Source organism: Heptranchias perlo, chromosome X (assembly GCF_035084215.1).
Source record: "Heptranchias perlo isolate sHepPer1 chromosome X, sHepPer1.hap1, whole genome shotgun sequence".
In the NCBI taxonomy this organism is placed as follows: Eukaryota; Metazoa; Chordata; class Chondrichthyes; order Hexanchiformes; family Hexanchidae; genus Heptranchias; species Heptranchias perlo.
Window position 1 is genome coordinate 9,857,474 of NC_090370.1, and position 13,133 is coordinate 9,870,606.

Genomic DNA, 13,133 nt, shown 5'->3' on the forward strand with positions numbered 1-13,133 from the left:
TATGAACTGAAGGGGGAGGTAAAAAATCCAATTCATGCCCCATTCAAGCAATTTCTGGGTCTTTGTCTCACGTATGCACTGTGTTTCCCCACGTACAGGGGTTCTCCTGCTAGTTTCAGTACAAGAACTATCACTGGAAGTAACTAAGTGTTACTCTCGTCAACTTCTAAATATCTTTAGTAAAGGACTGGCACAGCGAGTTTGAAAATACCCTCATAGGCCTGAGATATGTCTGGAAGATACACCCTCAAGCTGATAATGTACCATTTTCATGGCAATTCGAAGGCCCATTCAACATTGAATTCCAACATTCAAGGGCATTTTTCAACATCACCTCATTGAGAAAATTATTGGAATGATACACAAAGTGGTTTCACTCTGCATCGAGAGTACATTCATTCAACTTCCTTCCAATGGTTAAGGTTCCTCAGCAGTTGGCTCGCAATTCTGAAGCGCAGGTCAAGAAGGCATTCTTTCCATAATACCACCATAAAATGTTTTTAATGCTGTGGTGTTTACTACTTCTCTCTTTAAAAAAAAATTAAATCAAAATAAGTTAGAATTTTCAGAACTTGAGACAATCTGGAAAGGACTTAACAGTGCAGAGCAATGGACATCTGTTGGTGACAAACAAAAATTGTGACCATTGTTTCTGATCATTTCAAATCCCTCTTGACCCAATCACCCTTAATTTGAAAGCTCAACATTTTTGTTAACTGGACAAAACCAATTGGCAGATAAATTATGCAAAATATGACAATCTGATTGCTAAGGGAATGACTATAACTTCCACTTTAAATCCTGCATGCACCATTTTCCAGGCAAACAGGGCAAGTGGGTGACTTGGTTCCAGGTTTCTGTCAACGCCACTCTAACTGGCTGCTCGGCAGTATGTGAGGTTTAGCAATGGTAACTGACCTTCCAATTCTTCATACCTCCTTTGGGAGAAAACTCCTTGCCTTTGCTAAGTATCTCTCCCAATGTCTGATTGCTATGTGCAGAATCACAAAGCTACATCCTACCACTCCAGTGGGGACGTCTACGTTCTTAGGACCAACTGAAATTTTAAAGCAGTAATTTCCACTTCTGGAGTTAGCTACTAGTGGCTATAGTTTGCGAATGGGTGGGAAAAAGCTCACCATCTCTGGTCCAGGAGCAATCGAGCTTGCCCATGAAAACCACTTTGGATTTCTCCAGATCAATTGGGAGCAACCACAGTGAATAAAAATAAATGTGCAGGTAGAATTTCCGCAGGGGTCCTCTGATCAGTGGAAACCCCCAAGAAATGACATAAACGGCCATTTTGCCAGGGTTTCTGCCGATCTTTCACCAAAGTTACAGTGGGAGATCAGGAGAACCCCCATGGAAATTCTATCCTGTAGTACACACCGGTAAAACTGACAACTTGTTCATGTTTGGTAAAGGATGGTTTTTATGCGTCTTGGTTGATTTGGGTATTTAATCAAGGGAAAGCCACCATCATAGATAAGCCAATATCTGAGAGCAGGATAAACTGTGATGGAAGAGCTGCTCTACATTTGTCTAGCATCTCAGGCAAGTCCAACAATCGTCAACTACAAGTCATATACATCTCAAATACACATATAGTGTTGCATTCCTTGTACATACACCCTGATCATAAATGTGTACCAATGTCAGTTTTTACAGGGTGTGCACTATCTTGATCTGACATCCAAATGTGCATCCCTCCAGCTGGGACCAATGGGTAATGATCAGGAGAAGGAACCATGGTTGATATTTCTCCTGTCTGACCCATGGGCACTAAAGCAAATTATAGTGCCCTCCCCACTAGAGACAAAACCTGGGACCTGCCTCGTCCACATAGTTCAGTACCACATCAGCAGTTCATTTAACCCATAGAGCCATCAGAGAAGGCTGGAAAGGTCTGTATTATGGGAGGTATGTAATAGTACAATATGTTGTAATGGAAGGTTTTTTAATGATCAAATTTATTACAATGAGATTTGACCATATTCTCAGAAAGCCATTTGCTTTCTTTTTTGTATCATGGTTTGTATTATTTGTGAAATTCATGTTTCCCTCATATTTTTCCTTTGGCTCACCTACCACTGCCTCTTACCAGCACACTGCATCCTACAGCTAAAAACCAAGGGTGGAGGTCAGAAATTTCACCACATACAGCCACCTTCCATACCCCTCTGTGACTAATCAATAAGAACCGTGTCTTTACAAAGTGCGATTGGTGCTACTAGTTTTTTCCTTCCTTCTTACCAAGAGGGAGTGCTCAGTGGTAGCACTCTCTGGTAGTACTTCTGAGTCAGAAGGTGGTGGGTTCAAATCCCCCACCAAAGGCTTAAGCACAAAATCTAGGCTGATACTCCAATGTAGTACTGAGGGAATGCTGCACTATCAGAGGTGCTGTCTTTCAGATGAGACATTAAACCAAGGTGCCCTCTGCCCTCTCAGATCCCATGGCACTATTTTGAAGTAAGGAATCTTACAACACCAGGTTATAGTCCAACAAATTTATTTTAAAATCACAAGCTTTCGGAGATTATCTCCTTCGTCAGATGATTGAATGAAAAGGTTCTCAAATCGCGATTTGAGAACCTTTTCATTCAATCATCTGACGAAGGAGATAATCTCCGAAAGCTTGTGATTTTAAAATAAATTTGTTGGACTATAACCTGGTGTTGTAAGATTCCTTACATTTGTCCACCCCAGTCCATCACCGGCATCTCCACATCATGACTATTTTGAAGAACAGCAGAGGAGTTCTCCTCAGTGTCCTGGCCAATTATTTATCCCTCAACCAACGTCACTAGAAAAGATGATCTGATCATTATCACATTGCTATTTGTGGGATCTTGCTGTGCGCAAATTGCCTGTCACGTTTCCTACATTACAACAGTGAGTGCACCTCAAAAGTACTTAATTGGCTGTAAAGTGTATTGGGACGTCCTGAGGCCGTGAAAGACGCTATATAAATGCAAGTTCTTTCTTTACCATCTATATTAAAGGGAACTTCCCTCTCCAGCTCTGCTCTTTCCCATTGTGTGACAACAATATGATAATATGCACTGATACCAGGGGAGAAACAGAAAGAGAATGAGAAAGAACAAAGGGAAGAAAGAATATATATCAGGCGAAAGGATGGATAACTTTGGATAAACTACAAGGAAAGTGTTTACAAAGATAAAAGAAAGGGAAAGCAAGAAGAAAAAAGGGATGACGGAAATGAAAGATTGGGTGGATCAATGATAGGTTATGTGATTGACCCTGCCCCCTCCAATTTTCTTCACCCCACTAATTTTCTCCCTTCCTCTGACTTTGCAGCCGTGGCCCAGTGATTGCACGGTTCCCCACTGCAGAGAGTTCAGTACAAAATCTAGGCTGAGGGAGTACTGCATTGTCAGAGGTGCCATCTTTCGAATGAGATGTTAAATTGAGATGTCGGCCTGTTCAGGTGGATGTAAAAGATCCTACGGCACTGTTCAACCAACACCACCAAAAACAGATTAACTGGTCATTTTTCTCATTGCTGTCTCCAGCTGCCACATTTGCCTACAAAATAGCTGACGATACTTCAAAAGTAATTAATTGGGATGTCCTGAGGATGTGAAAGGTGCTATATAAATGCAAGGTTTTATTAAAAATTCATTCTTGGGATGTAGGCATTACTGACAAGGCCAGCATTTATTGCCCATTCCTAGTTGCCCTGAGAAGGTGGTGGTGGGCCTCTTCATGAACCACTGGTAGTGGTTTGATACAACTGAGTGGCTCGCTAGGCTACTTCAGAGGGCAGATAAGAGTCAACCATGTTGGTGTGGGACTGAAGTCACATATAGGCCCAGACTGGGTAAGAACGGCAGGTTTCTTTCCTTAAATGACATTAGTGAACCTTGGGTTGGAAATTGGTTGGGAGGTTGGAGACACAGAGTGGGGATAAAGGGTATGTACTCTGATTGGCAGGATGTGACAAATGGTGTTCCCCAGGGATCAGTTCTCGGGCCTCAACTTTTTACCATATTTATTAATGACTTTAATAAAGGAATAGTGAGTTGTATATCTAAGTTTGCAGATGGCACTAAGTTAGGAGGTGCCGTAAGTAGTGCAAATGGGAGCAGGAAGATACCAAGGGATATAGACTGATTAAGTGAGTGGGTAAAACAATGGCAAAAAGAGTTCAAAGTGGGCAAGTGTGAGGTCATCCACTTTGGACTCAAGAAAGATAAATCGGAGTATTGGTGAGAAACTAGGAACTGTAGAGGAACAAAGAGATTTGGGAGTCCAAGTTCACAAACCATTAAAAGCTGGTAGACAGATACAACAAGCAATCAAAAGGGCTAATGGAATGTTGGCCTTTACTCAAGAGGGCTGCAATACAAAGAGGAGGAAACAATGCTTCAGTTCTAGAGCCTTGGTCAGAGCCCATCTGGAGAACTGCGTTCAATTCTGGGCATCGCATCAAAGGAAGGATATACTGGCCTTGGAGGGGGTGCAGCGCATATTCACCAGAATTTAGGGGGTTAAGTTATAAGGTGAGGTTGCATAAACTTGCTCTGTACTCTCTTGAGTATAGAAGATTAATGGGTGATCTGATTGAAGTGTTTAAATATTAAAAGGATTCGATAGGGTAGATAGAGAGAAACTATTTTTTTCTGGTGAGGGAATCAAAAACAAGGGGACATAATCTTCAAATTAGAACTAGGCCATTCAGGAGAGAAACCAGGAAGCACTTTTTCACACAAAGGGTAGTGGAAATCTGGAATTCTTTCCCCCAAAAGGCTGTGGATGCTGGGACAATTGGAGCTTTCAAGACTGAGAGAGATAGATTTCTGTTAAGTAAGGGATATGTGGGTTAATGAAGTTAAGGTGCAGATCAGCCATGATCTAATTGAATGGTAGAGCAGGCTTGAGGGGCTGAATGGCCTTCTCCTGATACTAGATTTTATTTCCAGGTGAGATTTTCAAATTCTCAAATTACCATAGTGAGATTTGAACTCATGTTCTCTAGATTATAATCCAAGGGTCTCTGGATTACTAGTCCAGGAATATAACCACTACACTATCATACATGGTCTTTTTTTTCATTTAAAATCACCCCCATAGTCCCATGGATGCTGGTTATCCTCCAGTACCCTGTATAAGTGCTCATTCTTTACGTGTGAGGTTTAAACAGTGAGTGCCAGTAGGCTATTTTTCCATGGAAGGCAACATTGCATTTGAGCCTGGTCTTTTCTCATGCATTGTCCACACATAATGATTTTCCTGCAAGGAAATTCTGGACACTGGATAGCGATCGGGAGTGGGAGCCCCAGCTGACCCACATTTCCAAAAAAACCTGGGGACACCGAAACTAATTGTAGCACACCCACCACCAAAAAAAACATTCTCTTCTATTCATTATATCCAAGGACTTGAATGGTAACATGGACAATGAAATGCATTATGTACACGTAACTGAAACATCTGCAAAGTTTTGAATATCTGAAAGCTTTGTTGATAATCGAAGGTTAATAAACTTATTTTTATTCCAACCTCTTTATAGACATTTAGGTAAATTAGACAGATAACTAGTCAGAAGGCAGATCAGCAGATACAAATATATGTATTATATTGGTTATAGGCAATAGGCTGGGGCAAGGTAAGACCATTCTTATAGCAAAATTTATATGCAAAGCAGTATTGATAAAATTTTAAAAATAGATCTTGAAAATTTTTGCCTGTATCACATTATCACGTGATTTTTGACTGTATATATACAATCATATCGATCTCAGCTGCAGTCCAGTCTGGTTTTGAATGCACTAGTATCACAAATTTAAAATGCTCCCTTTTGTAAGATCACATATAACTTTAGATCACAATTTCACCATCTTGATTGTCATCTTATCAGACTTTTATTGTACATACACACACACACACACAATATGTTATTTTGTTGTCCCAGGCAATGTTATTCTGAATAATTGCTGTATAGCAGATGCTCCTAATAAGCACAAAAGAATAAAGCTATCGAGATACCTATTAATTTAACTGGATGGTTGGGTGCATCGACATGCATAGACATCAACTTGCCTCAATGGTAGCACTCTTGTCTCTGAGGCAGATTGTGGGTTCAAACCCCACTCCAGAGCACATAATCTCGGATGACACTTCAGTGCTGCACTGAGGAAGTGCTGCGTTGTAAGAAGTGTAAGGATATGTGTAGAACCCCAGTACGCAAACACCAAATGTCACTACATGCTGAGTTTCTTCCTGTCCAACACACTGAGAAGGCCGGGTCTGGCCGAGCAGGCGCAGGACGTCCCGTCCAGCTGGACTGTCCCCCACCACCTGTCCCAGGTGGAGAAGTTCCTGAGGAGGAACCCCTTCGACCACAAGGCCGTCAGACAGTGGTCGACACGAAACGTTCTGAGAGTCCTGCAAGGAAAGGGGAGGGTGGATTCAATCGGGCTTTTCCCTGACCAAACGGTCGAGGCCATTTGGCAGAATGTCTTGTTGCCGGAACTGACCAACAGACACCAGGATGTAGCCTGGATTGTGGTGAGAAAGGCCCCCCCAGTGCAGTCCTTCCAACACGCACAGAATCTCAGCGCCACCGCGAGCTGCCCTTGAGTCTGCGGCGGGGACGAGACCGTCGTCCACCTCCTGATGGACTGCCCCTTTGCGCAGAGGGTGTGGAGAGAGATGCGATGGTATCTATCCTGGTTCAACCCAAACAGTTTGGTAACACAGGACGCTGTGCTCTACGGGCTGTTCCCCGGGACGCACACCGAGACAGATATCACCTGCGGCTGGAAGACCATCAACTCTGTGAAGGAGGTCATTTGGTCCACCCGAAACATGCTGGTCTTCCAGCTGAAGGAGCTGTCCACGACCGAGTGTTGTCGACTGGCACACTCCAAGGTCCAGGAGTACGTGCTGCGGGACGCACTGAGGCGAGGTGCAGCCTATGCAAAGGCTCTATGGGGTAAGGCCACCGTCTAAAGCCACCCCATTTTGTATTGTACAAAATGTATTAGAAGATATGTCCTGTGTTTTAAAATTGTAACAATAAGATCATAGTGTATACAATCTGTACTGTGTTGCTTTGAATGCTGTGCTGCATTTTGTGCCCTTTATTTGAACTGTGTGTAAACTGTGTGTATCTTTAAATTTTATGAAATAAAGTATATTTTGAAATATAAAAAAATGTCAACAATATAATTTGTTGGTTGGTCTTCTGAAATCATCTGTAAGAAAGATTCAGCATTAATACAGGATGAAGATGAAGGATGGACAAACTCTTGGAGGGGGGGGTGATTTTAAACCCCAAGAACGGGTGGGTTGGGGGCGGGCGGGAGTTGAAAATAGTTGTTTTTTGGGTCGCGACCGCAACCCGGCTTTATTTCCGGGTTTAACGTCAACGTGTAAAAGTCCAGGCTTCCCACTGGGAATGCAAAGTCCAAACATTTTGCAGTTGCGACCCAAAAAAACAACTATTTTCAACTCCCACCGGCCCCCAAACCACCCATACTTGGGGGTTAAAATCACCCCCTTGGTAACCGACAATATCAACTTCACTCCCACTCGGGTACCTGGTGTTCGTCACTACAACCCTTCGGCTGTAGTTACAATAGGGTTGATCATTTGCTGCTCATTAGTCGCAGCTGTTTGAGAAATATTCACAGGTTGTTCTGGGCCGTAAGAATTAAATGGGCAATTTTCATGGGTAAACCACACACAATTTTGCTGTTGATGGTTAGTATCTGCGACTTGTTGGCTCTCTGGCTAGGTCATCTGCAAACTGCCACCTTTGTCTTTTGGAGGTCCCATCACCGCAGAGATCTGGTAGTATTTGACACTTTCCTGACATGCCATATTTCACCCCACGCCCCCCTCCCAGTTTTGACCACTGTAGCACATTGCAACACTCCTGCCCCATGTTCTAGGTCTCTTCCGACCTCTGGGGCCACCACTGGATAGTTTGATTCCACTGGCGTTGCATGTTTTCTCCTCTTTCTTGAACGCAATGTTGCCACTCTCGATGATTGCTTTGACTTTGACATTGGTTATGGTGACACTGATGCATCGAATCACAAGAGCAATACTGCTGGAGGTTTGGTGCACTACACATTTTCTGCTGCATGCCAACTGCTGGTTGACGTGCATCATGCGTCTGAACAGACTGCACATGTTGTTCGTATGGGATTTTACAGAGATGTTACACATTGTGTTCGAAGAAATGCAGGAGCTGGAGATTTTGGTCCTGTTGTTGCTCATTGCACCCCTCATTGTCCATGTACACCTGTGAACTGAGCAGAGATTTTTTGTGTGGGATCAACTTGCTGGAATGTTGTTTGATGCAGTTGTATCTGACTGCATCTTGGCCGTTGACACTCTGAATACTACTGACCATGCACTCGATATTTATTTGCATTAGTAGGAGAGCTTGCCTGTTCCTCTGCAGATCCAATCCATTGCTAATCTTTATCAAAGAGTTATCCGAACATAAGATAAAATTTCATGGTTTGTTAAAAAGTCGCTCAGAGAAGGAGCATAATTAGCCTCTCATCAAGTAGAAGCAGTTCTATCCTCATGGCGCACTGATTTCCCATGCCAATTGGAAAGTGAAAAGACTCTTCATTGACCATTCAATAGTAGGGAAAATGCTAGTGTCTGTTATAAAGGATGTGATAACAGGACACTGAGAAAATATCAACAGGATTAGACAAAGTCAACATGGATTTATGAAAGGGAAATCATGTTTGACAAACCTACTGGAGTTTTTTTTTGAGGATGTAACTGGTAGAATAGATAAAGGAGAACCAGTGGATGTGGTTTATTTGGATTTTCAGAAGGCCTTTGATAAAGTCCCACATAAGAGGTTAGTGTGCAAAATTAAAGCACATGGGATTGGGGGTAATATACTGGCATGGATTGAAAATTGGTTAACAGACAGGGTCTTTTTCGGGGTGGCAGGCGGTGACTAGTGGGGTACCGCAGGGATCAGTGCTTGGGCCCCAGCTATTCACAATACATATCAATGATTTGGATGAAGGAACCAAATGTAATATTTCCAAGTTTGCTGATGACACAAAACTAGGTGGGATCGTGAGTTGTGAGGAGGATGTAAAGAGGCTTCAAGGCGATTTAAACAAGTTGAGTGAGTGGGCAAATACATGGCAGATGCAGTATAATGTGGATAAATGTGAAGTTATCCACTTCGGAAGGAAAAACAGAAAGGCAGAGTATTATTTAAATGGTGATGGATTGGGAAATGTTGATGTACAAAGGGATCTGGGTGTCCTTGTACACCAGTCATTGAAAGCAAACATGCAGGTGCAGCAAGCAGTTAGGAAGGCAAACGGTATGTTGGCCTTCATTGCAAGAGGATTTGAGTACAGGAGCAAGGATGTCTTACTGCAGTTATACAGGGCCTTGGTGAGACCACACCTGGAGTATTGTGTGCAGTTTTGGTCTCCTTAGCTAAGAAAGGATATACTTGCCATAGAGGGAGTGCAGCGAAGGGTCACCAGACTGATTCCTGGGATGGCAGGACTGTCATATGAGGAGAGATTGGGTCGACTCGGCCTGTATTCACTTGAGTTTAGAAGAATGAGAGGGGATCTCATTGAAACATATAAAATTCTGACAGGGCTAGACAGAATGGATGCTGGGAGGATGTTTCCCCTGTCTGGGGGGTCCAGAACGAGGGGTCACAGTCTCAGGATACGGGGTAGGACATTTAGGACTGAGATGAGGAGAAATTTCTTCACCCAGAGGGTGGTAAATCTGTGGAATTCTCTACCACAGAAGGCTGTGGAGGCCAAGTCACTGAATATATTTAAGAAGGAGCTAGATAGATTTCTAGACACAAAAGGCATCAAGGGGTATGGGGAGAGAGCGGGAATATCGTATTGAGATAGAGGATCAGCCATGATCATATTGAATGGCAGAGCAGGCTCGAAGGGCCGAATGGCCTACTCCTGCTCCTATTTTCTATGACCAATTGGATGATGCTTGACTATCAGTCAAACAGCCTTTTTTCACCATCTCCAATATTTTTATAACTAATAGACGGAAGTGTTCAAAGAAAATTTAAAAAACACAATTTTTTAAAAAATTGCCCCTATAATTTTTTCTAGGGTCGCTCCCATCAGTGTCCTGGAGATTAATCTTCAAGCCCTGGAGACTCCAGGACAATCCTGGAGGGTTGGCAACCCTACTGGGGAGGTTACCAAAAGCCCATTTATTTATTTTCTTTCAAGGGGCAGCATTGTCATCGTAAAGTGTCTCTGCTCTCACATCTCTAAGACTCCCCACTAGTTACAAATTTAATCCAACTGTGCTCCCGTAGTTCTGTCTTATTGAAATGTTGCACAGCCTGTCTTGCTGCCTGTCGCAAATCCTTAGAAAAATGTGAAATAGCAGTGCTTGACCCATGGGAGTTTCCTATCCACTTTACTGTCATGTTTGATTTGTTAACCTGACCATAAATCCTTCCTCAGGTACAAGGCTGGATTATCTGAATTCCCTTTGAAGCCAATATCATCTCACAGTTCTCTTCCTCGATACAGTAAACAAACAGGCTGCTTTGCAACTTAATCATCCAGCCTTTGGGGCTCCTGCTAGCAAGCTTAGCTTGGCACATCAATGGAATACATCATGGGAAGTCAGTATTTACATAAAGAGAAACTACAAAGACCACAGATCCTGCTAGTGGGTTATTTTTTCAGTGAAAGGCTTATTACACTTGGGATTTAACATTTTTTTGAAATTTTCATAAAGTTTGTATTTATCTTATCTCCCTTTCTTCGTGTGAAGACCCTAAAATTAAAAAATGTAATGGTATACTGCCCAACTATCACACATTTATGGTAAGGTTTGGGGTAGGTCATAGTGTGATATCCTGTGGGCCACACTGCAGTTTTCAAAACATCTGTTTCATAAACAAGCATGCCCCAATCTGTAAAATCCATATTAATTATATAATTTGCCTTTGCGGAATCATAGAATTTGAACTAAGCTAGTCAAAAGTGAATCCAGAAAAAAATGTTTTCATACAAAGGGTTGTGAGAATGTAGAATGCATTGCAAAGAAACCCATCCTATCCCCTCTCTATCTCTGTAACCGCCTCCAGCCCTACAACCCCCCGAGACCTCTGTGTTCCTCCAATTCTGGCCTCTTGCACATCCCCGATTTTAATCACTCCACCGTTGGCAGCCATGCCTTCAGCTGCCTAGGCCCTAAGCTCTGGAATTCCCTCCCTAAACCTCTCTACCTCTCTACCTCTCTCTCCTCCTTTAAGATGCTCCGTAAAACCTACCTCTTTGCCCAAGCTTTTGGTCACCTGTCCTAATATCTCCTTATGCAGCTCGGTGTCAAATTCTGTTTGATAATCGCTCCTGTGAAGCGCCTTGGGACATTTTACTACTGTATATTGGGGTGGAATTTTCCATGTATTTGCGCCCAGAGACACGTAATCAGGATGTAAAGCAAATACCCGGCGTGAAAGATCGAGGAAACTCGGGTGCAAGTATGTTACACACGAAATTAAGCTAAGCCCAAATTTCCTGGCTCTTTTACACTCGTCTATCGATCCCTGCACCCGAAAGCATCAGTATAATGCCCCTATGCTAAAGAGCCAGAGATGCAAATTTCCTGCAATTACACTGGCTCAAATCGGGTGTAAAATTAAGCCCAGAATTTTAGGCGCAGCAGGATCCAAAGTCATTTTGCGATTTTTTTGAGAGATTTATTTTTTTATTCATCCTCACTGTGACCTGCACTGTATTTTCTGGTTTCTTTGAACGATTTTTATGGCATCAGTATAAGTCACCTTAAAAATTGAAAAGCTTCCTCAGTTGCATGTTTTTAAACATGCTGTGACTAATGTGCATGGCTTGAAACATTAATTTCATATTTATCCTCTGTCCCCAATTGTTTATACTGATTTCTGCTTGCTTACGCCCATTTTTACATTCTGGCATGTGTTAATGAGATTGGCAGAAAATTTGGGTGTAAATAGGCATTGGCAAAATGGGCGCACGAATGGGTGTAATTTCGGGTGTTACTTCCCAATTACTCTCCCACAGGAAATTCCACCCCCCTGTTCTACAGTTCCATTTTTTTCTGAGTGTGAATTTTGTACCCTTACAGTTAAGGGACTAGGGAATGGAACAATTATTTCACTTTTTGCTTGCAGTGTCAGCATCAAGACTTCTAGATCAGTCTTAACACAGGTTAGATGCACAGTTAAGCTGTCTCTACTCTGCTCCATTGACACCCTTCAGAGTTCACCGTGCTGAACCAAACGCACAGTTCCATTTCCTGCACTACGATCCATCCTTGAGACTTCTCTGAGTGAGCTGACACTTGAGGCCAATTAGTTGGAGGCAGTTTTGTGTTGTGGCCTTAAACCTATTAGAAACTGAGTTGAGACTGCCCATACTCATTTCAGCTACCAGAGAGAGAAAATCTGACTGATCCCATCAGTCTTGCATTCAAATCCAAGTCCGAGAGATGGAAAGTCAGTGTTCTAATTTGGCATGCCACTCAATGCCTCAGTTTCAAACTAGCCTTTAAATGATTGAGTACAGTCACAACCAATATCAAAGGTCTTTTTTACATTAACTACATTACATAACTTTCAAGCCGTTTCTTTACCTAATTGGTAAATTATTGGAAACTATTACAATCGAAGACCATGAAGATTAATTTGACAGAGAGACCTTTCAGATGCCATTAAGAATGATAAGAAATGAGCTTGTGCTAAAAAAAAGTGAAGTCTGTAACTGAGCCTTACCGTTGAAAAAGGTCTTTGCTCGCAAGTAGCTAACAGTTAGGCGTAGAACCAAGTTTGTCCAATTTTGAAGTTACCTCCCCAGGAAATGGTGGGAGCCCAGCCAGCTGTTCCAGCTCCTCATTCGCCTTCTCCCTGTGTATCCTAGATGGATTTGACTTCATTTCCTCTGGAGGCTCGACTTTGACACTAACAGAATATCAAGAGTCACAACAAGCCAATACTGAACATTGTCCGTTGCACATTATATGTTAAACAAGTGTAAGGAACACTTAAATCATTCATCAATAACAAGTTGCAAATGTTAAGGTGTGGATCTTCCACATTATTCCCCAAGTCTATTCTTTACTTTTATTGTCTT